Source organism: Oncorhynchus keta, chromosome 30 (genome assembly GCF_023373465.1).
Source record: "Oncorhynchus keta strain PuntledgeMale-10-30-2019 chromosome 30, Oket_V2, whole genome shotgun sequence".
Classification (NCBI taxonomy): Eukaryota; Metazoa; Chordata; class Actinopteri; order Salmoniformes; family Salmonidae; genus Oncorhynchus; species Oncorhynchus keta.
In genome coordinates this window covers 2,727,751-2,738,817 of record NC_068450.1, presented here as the reverse complement: position 1 = coordinate 2,738,817, position 11,067 = coordinate 2,727,751, and the positions used below count along the sequence as shown (strand labels likewise).

The 11,067-nt window shown below is 44.3% G+C and overlaps 1 long non-coding RNA gene across 1 annotated transcript; it reads left to right on the top strand.

Annotated features, from left to right (window-relative positions):
- Window positions 1–471: 471 nt before the first annotated feature.
- On the top strand, window positions 472–1,558 carry LOC127913722 (uncharacterized). The gene is made up of 4 exons (XR_008086548.1): window positions 472–500; window positions 701–748; window positions 1,080–1,127; window positions 1,527–1,558. It is a non-coding gene; the product is annotated as an uncharacterized LOC127913722 (long non-coding RNA).
- The last annotated feature ends 9,509 nt before the right edge of the window (window positions 1,559–11,067 follow it).

Genomic DNA, 11,067 nt, shown 5'->3' with positions numbered 1-11,067 from the left:
TTCCAGGTGTTTTGAGCATGGCAGAAGTCATGCTGGATCCGAGGTTCCAGGTGTTTTGAGCATGGCAGAAGTCATGCTGGATCCGAGGTTCCAGGTGTTTTGAGCATGGCAGAAGTCATTTTAAGCTTGGAAAAGCACCTGGGTTTCCAGCGGCAAGGGATGTGTGCACCCAGGTCAATAGCACATCACTTACCTCCGTGGGAACATAGGTGTGCTCCGGAGGACAAGTAGCAGGCGCATGCCCGCATCTATGTTCCAAAGCACAGGGGCAAACATGAAAACAGGAAACCAATATGACCTAATAGGTGATACAACAGAGTTCTAGATGAAGGGGAAGTAATCAGGGTAGTGATGGAGTCCAGGTGTGCCTAATGATGAGGTGCGTAATGATGGTTGCCAGGTGTGCGTAATGATGAGGTGCGTAATGATGGTTGCCAGGTGTGCGTAATGATGAGGTGCGTAATGATGGTTGCCAGGTGTGCGTAATGATGGGTTGCCAGGTGTGCGTAATGATGAGGTACGTAATGATGGTTGCCAGGTGTGCCTAATGATGAGGTGCGTAATGATGAGGTGCGTAATGATGGTTGCCAGGTGTGCCTAATGATGAAGTGCGTAATGATGAGGTGCCAGGTGTGCGTAATGATGGTTGCCAGGTGTGCGTAATGATGAGGTGCCAGGTGTGCGTAATGATGGTTGCCAGGTGTGCGTAATGATGGGTTGCCAGGTGTGCGTAATGATGGGTTGCCAGGTGTGCGTAATGATGGTTGCCAGGTGTGCGTAATGATGAGGTGCGTAATGATGGTTGCCAGGTGTGCGTAACGATGGTTGCCAGGGGTGCGTAATGATGGTTGTCAGGTGTGCGTAATGATGGGTTGCCAGGTGTGCGTAATGATGAGGTACGTAATGATGGTTTCCAGGTGTGCCTAATGATGAGGTGCGTAATGATGAGGTGCGTAATGATGGTTGCCAGGTGTGCCTAATGATGAGGTGCGTAATGATGAGGTGCCAGGTGTGCGTAATGATGGTTGCCAGGTGTGCGTAATGATGAGGTGCCAGGTGTGCGTAATGATGGTTGCCAGGTGTGCGTAATGATGGGTTGCCAGGTGTGCGTAATGATGGGTTGCCAGGTGTGCCTAATGATGAGGTGCATAATGATGGTTGCCAGGTGTACGTAATGATGGTTGCCAGGTGTGCGTAATGATGAGGTGCGTAATGATGGTTGCCAGGTGTGCCTAATGATGAGGTGCGTAATGATGGGTTGCCAGGTGTGCCTAATGATGAGGTGCGTAATGATGGTTGCCAGGTGTGCGTAATGATAGTTGCCAGGTGTGCGTAATGATGGTTGCCAGGTGTGCGTAATGATGGTTGCCAGGTGTGCGTAATGATGGTTGCCAGGTGTGCGTAATGATGGTTGCCAGGTGTGCGTAATGATGGTTGCCAGGTGTGCGTAATGATGGTTGCCAGGTGTGCGTAATGATGGGTTGCCAGGTGTGCCTAATGATGAGGTGCGTAATGATGGTTGCCAGGTGTGCGTAATGATGGGTTGCCAGGACCGGTGGGTAGTAGACCGGCGACGTCGAGCGGGACGATGTGAGTACTTCCAGTCATAGTCAGTGATCTAATAACTGATCATAATACTGATGTGATTGACCTGACTGAAACATGGCTGAAGCTTGATGAATTTACTGTGTTAAATGAGGCCTCTCTTCCTCCTTACACTAGTGACCATATCCCCTGCGCATCCTGTGAAGGCGGAGGTGTTCCTAGCATTTATGACAGCAGATTTCAATAAAAAAAACTATCTTTTGAGCTTCTAGTCATGAAATCTATACAACTCAATCACTTTTTATAGCTACTGTTAACAGGCCTCCTGGGCCATTTACAACATTCCTCACTGAATTCCCTGAAATCTTATCGGACATGGTAGTCATGGCAGATAATATTCCAATGTTTGATTACTTCAATATTCACATGGAAAAGTCCACAGACCCACTCCAAAAGGCTTTCGGAGCCATCATCGACTCAGTGGGTTTTGTCCAGCATGTCTCCGAGCGTACTCGCTGTCACAGTCATACCATGAATCTTTCAATGACATTGAAGTACAAAAAATGGTTAACAATCTGAGGATCTAAATTTAAACATGCGTAATACCCTTATTTTTTTACTCTTTTTGTACATAATGTTTCCGCTATCATCTCTTATGACCGAACATAACTTCTAGACATCAGGACTGCGATTACTCACCACAGACTAGCAGAATCCTTTTTCTTCTTTCACAACTTTGACGAGCCGGGGGACATACGGCTCCCTCGGGAACAGGCCCCGACCCCAGTGATCTGCATGAAGAGGAGGAGAAGAGAGGCCGGAGAGCGGGCTGCCTTCTGAGAAGTCGGAGGTGGTCAAATAAACCCCCACTTCCCCAATTCTGCTAGCAAACATGCAATCTTTGGACAATAAAATGGATGAGTTAGAGGGAAGATAAAACTACCAACGGGACATTAAAAACTGTAACATCTTATGCTTCACGGAGTTGTGGCTGAACGACGAAAATATCAACATACATCTGGCTGGTTATACGATGTACCGGCAGGATAGAACAGGGCGTCTGGTAAGACAAGGTATTTGGTATTTTTGGTATTGTATTAGGATTCCCATTAGCTGTCACAAAACATGATACATAATACAGAACATCAACATACAAGAAAAGCTCAAAGATAGAACAACATTAATTTAAAAAAGGCACAAGTAGCATATCATAGACACACACTATCTGGGTCCAATAGGGGAGAGGCGTTGTGCGGCGAGGTGTTGCTTTATCTGTTTTTTGAAAACAGTTTTCCTGTTTATTTGAGCAATATGAGATGGAAGGGAGTTCCATGCAAAAAGGGCACTTTATAATATTCTTGTTTTCTTGAATTTGTTCTGGATTTATGAAAAGACCCATGGTGACATGCCTGTTGGGGTAAGTGTGTGTGTCAGAGCTGTGTGTAAGTTGACTGCAAATAATTTGGGATTTTCATTTAATGTTTCTTAGAAAAAGAAGTGATGCAGTCAGTGTCTCCTTTACACTGAGCCAAGAGAGACTGGCAGCATAGCATTAATATTAGTCCTCTGATTACAATCAAGGGGCAGCGGGGCGACGGTCTATGTATTTTTGTAAACAACAGTTGAGGCACAATATCTAAGGAAGTCTTGAGCTATTGAGGTAGAATTTATCATGCATGATAAGTTGCAGACCACACTATCTACCAAGAGAGATTTCATTTTATTCCGCCATAAGCAAACAAGAAAACACTCACCCAGAGGTAGCCGGGGACTTTAATGCAGGGAAACTTAAATCAGTTTTGCCAAATTTCTACCAGCATGTTAAATGTGTAAACAGAGGGAAAAGAAATCTGGACCACCTATACTCCACACAGAGACGCATACACATCTCTCCCTCACCCTCCATTTGGCAAATCTGACCATAATTCCATCCTCTTGATTCCTGCATACATGCAAAAATTAAAGCAGGAAGCATCGGTGACGAGATCAATAAAAAGTGGTCAGATGAAGCTAAACTACAGGACTGCTTTTCTAGCACAGACTGGAAATGATCTGGAATTCCTCCAATGGCATTGAGGAGTACACCACATCCTTCATTGGCTTCATCAATAAGTGCATCATTGAGGAGTACACCACATCCTTCACTGGCTTCATCAATAAGTGCATCATTGACTACTGACCCGTAGCACTCATGTCTGTAGCCATGAAGTGCTTTGAAAGGCTGGTCATAGCTCACATTAACACCATCATCCCAGAAACCCTAGACCCACTCCAATTTGCATACCGCCCCAACAGATCCACAGATGATGCAGTCTTTATTGCACTCCACACCTCCATTTCCCACCTGGGCAAAAGGAACACCTATGTGAGAATGCTGTTCATTGACTACAGCTCAGCATTCAACACCATAGTGCCCTCAAAGCTCATCACTAAGCTAAGGACCCTGGGACTAAACACCTCCCTCTGCAACTGGATCCTGGACTTTCTAAAGGGCCGCCCCCAGGCTCTGCACAGAGCTTCCAGGACCTAGGACACTCACATTTTTTTATCCTGTATATCTTGACACATTCATGAAAATAGTAATAGCCTCTAAACCTTCAAGCTGCATACGGGACTCTATTCCAACTAACTACTGAAAGAGCTGCTTCCTGTGCTTGGCCCTCCTATGTTGAACATAATACATGGCTCACTAAAAGTGACAGTAATAAATCCACCCTGAAAAAGTAAGTGGGGTTATATCGTGACTGGTTGGTCCAGTCCGGGGGTATCGTGCCCCGAACCCCCGTATCAGACTCCAATCATTTTTCCTTTTCTTATATTGATAACAGTCAACTTGTCCGAGAGATTAACATGGATGTCAAAACTTATTTTGTATTGTTTGTAACATTCCGTATAGTACAAATGAATGGTGGAAATTCTATTGGAACTGCTAGGTTTTATGGGTACTATGACTCATACTGTGGTTCTCTACATAGTCTTCACATAGGAAGGAATGGTGTCACGTGATCGATGGCTTTGTCCATTCATTTATACTGTAGTGTCATTGAGACAGTCAGACTGGATGGATGTAGCTTTGTCGCCATCTAGTGGAAATAAAGGAAAACAGGTTGTGTGTGACAGGTAAATGTGTAGACTAGGGTGTGTGTGGTGTGTGTGTGTGTGTGTGTGGCAGCACAGTTCCAGGTTAGTGGAATGTTTATTTATGTATGAGTCAGGAGGGATGGAGAGTGGAAACAGAGAGTCCTAAGACCACCTCGGACTAACAGTCGACTCTGATACATGCTGACGGCTTTACAGCAGTGTGTGTTTGTGTGTGTGTGTGTGATGTTTCCTGTGTCAAACAGACAGATTGGGCCGGTAATCACTGCTGAGAGGGAAATAAACATAGAACTGATTTGTACCCTGAAACTTGCACATACAGACACACACACACAGACACACACACACACACACACACAGACACACACACACACAGACACATACAGACACACACACACAGACACACAAACAGACACACACACTCACAAACACACACACACATACAGACACACACATAGAGACACAGACACACAGACACACAAACACACACACACATACACACACACAGACACACACCCACAAACACACACACACACACACACACACTCACACACACACACACACTGGATGTTTATGAGCTCGTCTTATTAGACAGATACACACACACACAAAGAAAGACACAGAGCCACACAGAGAGAGAGGGATAGAGAGACACACACAGACAGAGAGAGAGAGAGAGAGACACAGAGAGACACAGATGTAGACGCAGAGAGAGACACACAGAGAGACACAGTGAGACACAGAGACAGACAAAGAGACACACACATAGAGAGACATTCACAGAGACACAGAGACGCAGAGATATAGACACAGAGAGAGTGGGAGACACAGAGACAGACAAAGAGACATACGGAGATACCCACAGAGAGACAGTGTGAGACACAGAGAGAGACACAGTGAGGGACAGACACAGAGACAGACAAAGAGACATACGGAGATACCCACAGAGAGACAGTGTGAGACACAGAGAGACAGTGAGGGACAGACACAGAGACAGACAAAGAGACATACGGAGATACCCACAGAGACACAGTGTGAGACACAGAGAGACAGTGAGGGACAGACACAGAGACAGACAAAGAGACACACATATTGAGAGAAACATACGCACATAGAGACAAACAGATACAGACACACACACACACACACACACACAATGGAAATAAGTCCCAGACTGTATTGTGTGTTATCCTCCATGATAACACACCCCGCTCCTCCGCTCTCTCCACTGGCTTCCAGTTGAAGCTCGCATCCGCTACAAGACCATGGTGCTTGCCTACGGAGCTGTGAGGTGAATGGCACCTCAGTACCTCCAGGCTCTGATCAGGCCCTACACCCAAACAAGGGCACTGCGTTCATCCACCTCTGGCCTGCTCGCCTCCCTACCACTGAGGAAGTACAGTTCCCGCTCAGCCCAGTCAAAACTGTTCGCTGCTCTGGCCCCCCAATGGTGGAACAAACTCCCTCACGACGCCAGGACAGCGGAGTCAATCACCACCTTCCGGAGACACCTGAAACCCCACCTCTTTAAGGAATACCTAGGATAGGATAAGTAATCCTTCTCTCCCCCCCCCCCCTTTAAGATTTAGATGCACTATTGTAAAGTGACTATTCTACTGGATGTCATAAGGTGAATGCACCAATTTGTAAGTCGCTCTGGATAAGAGCGTCTGCTAAATGACTTAAATGTAAATGTAAATGTAAATGATTTAACAATGGAAATAAGTCCCAGACTGTATTGTGTGTTATCCTCTATGATTTAACAATGGAAATAAGTCCCAGACTGTATTGTGTGTTATCCTCTATGATTTAACAATGGAAATAAGTCCCAGACTGTATTGTGTGTTATCCTCTATGATTTAACAATGGAAATAAGTCCCAGACTGTATAGTGTGTTATCCTCCATGATTTAACAATGGAAATAAGTCCCAGACTGTATTGTGTGTTATCCTCTATGATTTAACAATGGAAATAAGTCCCAGACTGTATAGTGTGTTATCCTCCATGATTTAACAATGGAAATAAGTCCCAGACTGTATTGTGTGTTATCCTCTATGATTTAACAATGGAAATAAGTCCCAGACTGTATTGTGATTTAACAATGGAAATAAGTCCCATCCTCCATGATTTAACAATGGAAATAAGTCCCAGACTGTATTGTGTGTTATCCTCTATGATTTAACAATGGAAATAAGTCCCAGACTGTATTGTGTGTTATCCTCCATGATTTAACAATGGAAATAAGTCCCAGACTGTATAGTGTGTTATCCTCTATGATTTAACAATGGAAATAAGTCCCAGACTGTATAGTGTGTTGTCCTCCATGATTTAACAATGGAAATAAGTCCCAGACTGTATTGTGTGTTATCCTCCATGATTTAACAATGGAAATAAGTCCCAGACTGTATTGTGTGTTATCCTCCATGATTTAACAATGGAAATAAGTCCCAGACTGTATTGTGTGTTATCCTCTATGATTTAACAATGGAAATAAGTCCCAGACTGTATTGTGTGTTATCCTCTATGATTTAACAATGGAAATAAGTCCCAGACTGTATTGTGTGTTATCCTCCATGATTTAACAATGGAAATAAGTCCCAGACTGTATTGTGTGTTATCCTCTATGATTTAACAATGGAAATAAGTCCCAGACTGTATTGTGTGTTATCCTCTATGATTTAACAATGGAAATAAGTCCCAGACTGTATTGTGTGTTATCCTCTATGATTTAACAATGGAAATAAGTCCCAGACTGTATTGTGTGTTATCCTCCATGATTTAACAATGGAAATAAGTCCCAGACTGTATTGTGTGTTATCCTCCATGATTTAACAATGGAAATAAGTCCCAGACTGTATTGTGTGTTATCCTCCATGATTTAACAATGGAAATAAGTCCCAGACTGTATTGTGTGTTATCCTCCATGATTTAACAATGGAAATAAGTCCCAGACTGTATTGTGTGTTATCCTCCATGATTTAACAATGGAAATAAGTCCCAGACTGTATAGTGTGTTATCCTCTATGATTTAACAATGGAAATAAGTCCCAGACTGTATTGTGTGTTATCCTCCATGATTTAACAATGGAAATAAGTCCCAGACTGTATTGTGTGTTATCCTCCATGATTTAACAATGGAAATAAGTCCCAGACTGTATTGTGTGTTATCCTCCATGATTTAACAATGGAAATAAGTCCCAGACTGTATTGTGTGTTGTCCTCCATGATTTAACAATGGAAATAAGTCCCAGACTGTATTGTGTGTTGTCCTCCATGATTTAACAATGGAAATAAGTCCCAGACTGTATTGTGTGTTGTCCTCCATGATTTAACAATGGAAATAAGTCCCAGACTGTATAGTGTGTTATCCTCTATGATTTAACAATGGAAATAAGTCCCAGACTGTATTGTGTGTTATCCTCCATGATTTAACAATGGAAATAAGTCCCAGACTGTATTGTGTGTTATCCTCCATGATTTAACAATGGAAATAAGTCCCAGACTGTATTGTGTGTTATCCTCCATGATTTAACAATGGAAATAAGTCCCAGACTGTATTGTGTGTTATCCTCCATGATTTAACAATGGAAATAAGTCCCAGACTGTATTGTGTGTTATCCTCCATGATTTAACAATGGAAATAAGTCCCAGACTGTATAGTGTGTTATCCTCTATGATTTAACAATGGAAATAAGTCCCAGACTGTATTGTGTGTTATCCTCCATGATTTAACAATGGAAATAAGTCCCAGACTGTATTGTGTGTTGTCCTCCATGATTTAACAATGGAAATAAGTCCCAGACTGTATTGTGTGTTATCCTCCATGATTTAACAATGGAAATAAGTCCCAGACTGTATTGTGTGTTATCCTCCATGATTTAACAATGGAAATAAGTCCCAGACTGTATAGTGTGTTGTCCTCCATGATTTAACAATGGAAATAAGTCCCAGACTGTATAGTGTGTTATCCTCTATGATTTAACAATGGAAATAAGTCCCAGACTGTATTGTGTGTTATCCTCCATGATTTAACAATGGAAATAAGTCCCAGACTGTATTGTGTGTTATCCTCCATGATTTAACAATGGAAATAAGTCCCAGACTGTATAGTGTGTTATCCTCCATGATTTAACAATGGAAATAAGTCCCAGACTGTATTGTGTGTTATCCTCCATGATTTAACAATGGAAATAAGTCCCAGACTGTATTGTGTGTTATCCTCCATGATTTAACAATGGAAATAAGTCCCAGACTGTATTGTGTGTTATCCTCCATGATTTAACAATGGAAATAAGTCCCAGACTGTATTGTGTGTTATCCTCTATGATTTAACAATGGAAATAAGTCCCAGACTGTATAGTGTGTTATCCTCCATGATTTAACAATGGAAATAAGTCCCAGACTGTATTGTGTGTTATCCTCCATGATTTAACTCATGAGCATGTATGGCTTTCTCAAGTTTGTGTTCTTGTTTATTAAAATGGTCAAATTAATCAACTGAACTAAACACAAATAGACACACACACACACACACACACACCCAGACACACAACCACACACAGAGAGAGAGAGACACACACAGAAAGATACACACACAGAGACACACATACAGACACACACACACCCAGACACACAACCACACACAGAGAGAGAGATACACACACAGAAATATACACACACAGAGACACACATACAGACACACACACACCCAGACACACAACCACACACAGAGAGAGAGATACACACACAGAAAGATACACACACAGAGACACACATACAGACACACACACACCCAGACACACAACCACACAGAGAGAGAGAGACACACACAGAAAGATACACATACAGACACACACACACCCAGACACACAACCACACACAGAGAGAGAGAGACACACACAGAAAGATACACACACAGAGACACACATACAGACACACACACACCCAGACACACAACCACACACAGAGAGAGAGAGACACACAGAAAGATACACACACAGATGCACACACAGTTACACACAGAAAAAGGAAGGAAGGATTATCAAGTAGTTATGACTGACAGATGAAAGAACTGAGTTACTAAACTCAAGGAGAGGAGGAGAGGTAAAGGGGAGGAGAGGTAAGGGGAGGGGAGAGGAGAGGGGATGGGGGAGGGGAGAGGAGAGGGGATGGAGAAAGGAGGAGGAGGAGAGGTAAGGGGGAGGGGAGAGGAGAGGGGATGGGGGAGGGGAGAGGAGAGGGGATGGAGAAAGGAGGAGGAGGAGAGGTAAGGGGAGGGAAGAGTGGGTGGAGAAAGGAGGAGGAGAGGTAAGGGGGAGGAGAGGTAAGGGGAGGGGAGAGGAGAGGGGATGGGGGAGGGGAGAGGAGAGGGGATGGAGAAAGGAGGAGGAGGAGAGGTAAGGGGAGGGAAGAGTGGGTGGAGAAAGGAGGAGGAGGAGAGAGGTAAGGGGGAGGAGAGGTAAGGGGGAGGGGAGAGGAGAGGGGATGGGGAGGGGAGAGGAGAGGGGATGGAGAAAGGAGGAGGAGGAGAGGTAAGGGGAGGGAAGAGTGGGTGGAGAAAGGAGGAGGAGGAGAGAGGTAAGGGGGAGGAGAGGTAAGGGGGAGGGGAGAGGAGAGGGGATGGGGAGGGGAGAGGAGAGGGGATGGAGAAAGGAGGAGGAGGAGAGGTAAAGGGGAGGGAAGAGTGGGTGGAGAAAGGAGGAGGAGGAGAGAGGTAAGGGGGAGGAGAGGTAAGGGGGAGGGGAGAGGAGAGGGGATGGAGAAAGGAGGAGGAGGAGAGGTAAGGGGGAGGGGAGAGGGGGTGGAGAGGTAAGGCATAGTCATCTGCGTTGTGATGCTTGAGTGAGTTTTCCTAGGAGCTGATTAACAACACATTAAACTTTCTGTCACTACAGTTTAACATTTAAATTGACAAACGCATGCGGGTACACACACAGACACACACACAGACACACACATATATACACACACACACACCTAACTGACCTGCTTCAACCCTCAGACTGGAAACGCCTCACGTGACAAATGACTCTCTCTGTCACACACAGAGGTAAGGTGCCACAAGGACGGACTCAGAGAGCCAGCTGTGGCTGGCCCTTAAAAGTACACAGAGAACTAACATTAATGACGTGCATGTCAATCTCGCATGGCTCAAAGTGGAGGAGAGGTTGACTTTATCATTATTTGTTTTTATAAGAGGTGTTGACAAGCTGAAGGTACCGAGCTGTCTGTCTAAACTACTGGCACACAGCTCGGACACCCATGCATACCCCACAAGACATGCCACCAAAGGTCCCTTCACAGTCCCTAAGTCCAGAACAGACTATGGGAGGCACACAGTACTACATAGAGCCATGACTACATGGAACTCTATTCCACAGTGCTACATAGAGCCATGACTACATGGAACTCTATTCCACAGTA